The sequence below is a fragment of the Fulmarus glacialis genome, unplaced genomic scaffold (genome assembly GCF_000690835.1).
Source record: "Fulmarus glacialis isolate BGI_N327 unplaced genomic scaffold, ASM69083v1 scaffold13153, whole genome shotgun sequence".
Classification (NCBI taxonomy): Eukaryota; Metazoa; Chordata; class Aves; order Procellariiformes; family Procellariidae; genus Fulmarus; species Fulmarus glacialis.
The window spans coordinates 20,681-22,560 of NW_009204969.1; positions in this window are offsets into that span (position 1 = coordinate 20,681).

A 1,880-nucleotide genomic window follows, 5' to 3' on the forward strand; every position below is an offset into this window, starting at 1 on the left:
AACAGGCTTTTCATTTTCCCTGCTAATCGTTCTGTCCATGCTCTGTTGCTGTCTGTTATTTGTTGGCTATCAGCTAAATAAACACAAGCAGGGAGAAAAGGTGAAAACAAACAGTTCTTCAACCTTGGTTTTTGACGTCGTTGATTCCCCTGTTATGAAACTTCAGAACTAATGGAGAAAATAATCTCTGTAGGTGCAGAGCAGAGGAGATAGCATATGTTATTCCCAGGCTGCATTATTTGCCTCAGAGGAATGCAAAGGATCATGCTGACTACGACCACAGCTCGTAATGAAAACATTGTTTTCTTTCTTATTTCAGACAATGCCGCCAGTCTGAGCCAACTGCAGAAAGCCTAAGCTGTTCACAAGATGCAACAAACTGAACCCTGTACATTTGGTCAATAACCAAGCACATATTAGCCAGTGTAGCCCACGTTCCTTTTACTTCCTGGGAGGTGACAAAGGAACAAAGGCGATAAGTGAGATTAGGATCAGATTCAGGGCACCAGAGTGGCTTTGCTACAGCTCCTCGGTGCCAGAGCAAGCTAGGTGTTGATGCAGCAAAGAGCTGCTGCATGAAAACATCATGTACAACCTCTGGACCTGTAGCCAAGATATGCCCACGCCTCTGGTAAATCTGTGCCTGATTCAGTCAATTCCATGGCTAAAACTGATTGCATTTCAGAAAGCTGAGGACCCTTCCATGGTTTGTTGAAGCCATCATCAAATGGCTTATCCAGCTTCCAGATTGCCTCATTGAGAAGCAATAAAATGGGCCTGATGGGTAAGTCAAGAAAAGTTCATTGCATCTCTTTGCAACTGGAAAATGCACTTTTGATTTTCTGTAGAGTTAAAGCTGAAATTTCAATTAAACAAATTATAGGAGAAAATAAACAAAAAGTACATTGAGAAAACTCATTTTAAAAAAACAAATGCTATTTTATATTTCCTACAATGATTGGTTATATTGTAGGTAATAAATTTCATTAAGCTATAATGCATTAGACAGCGCAGATAAGTAACATGATGGCAGAAAGCCTAGTTCAGATTGGTCCAGTTATTCAAAAATAACTTTTAAAAGCCAGGAAGCTCAGAGTTATGATTAAATATATGGGAAATTTCAAATACCTTCTGCTTCATCCATTTTTCAATGTACAGAATACATAAATAACCCAGCTAACCTCAAGCCTCTATGGTTTCACTAGCTTCAAAGGAATGTCAGAGGAGGCACACTTCAGTCCTTTAGCTGAATGGTGCATGGATACATAAATGTGCTTTGAACAGTTTGGATTCATCTCCAGATTCTCATCTCTGGGCACCCTAACTTGCCTCTGGAAACTTGGAGTCTATTCCCTCCTACTCCATGCATCCCATAACCTGCTGCCAGAAAAGCCAATCCTTATTTTAGTAGTAGCAGAGAACTGTCATAAAATCTTAAATTGCAGAATTCATTAGTTTCACAGTACTGGATAGGGGATCACAGAGCCTTTGCTGGCAAGCTATGTAATATTACAAGTACAATATAGAAAAAAGTTGGCATCAAAAATGCGACGAACTGAATTATGCTGTCAACTAAGGAAAGAAGCTCTACCAGCCAAGAAGCAGCCTCAGTACATAGCTCTGTCTACCCATTACCCAACATAAGTCATGAGAAGCTGTTATCAGCCTCTCACCCTATGCCACCCCTGACACATCTTTTTCTCACAGAGGACAGTTTGAACAAGACTGTTTTGGCAAAGGTATCCCCATATGGGCACTTGTAGACGTGTTTCAAGCCACTCCCTGCCACCTGAGTACGGTCAGTAAGTACCACAGAGCTGTGGCTTGCTGCTGGCAACAGGTCTCCAAAGCTACTACAACATGATGGAGTGCTCCAGGAA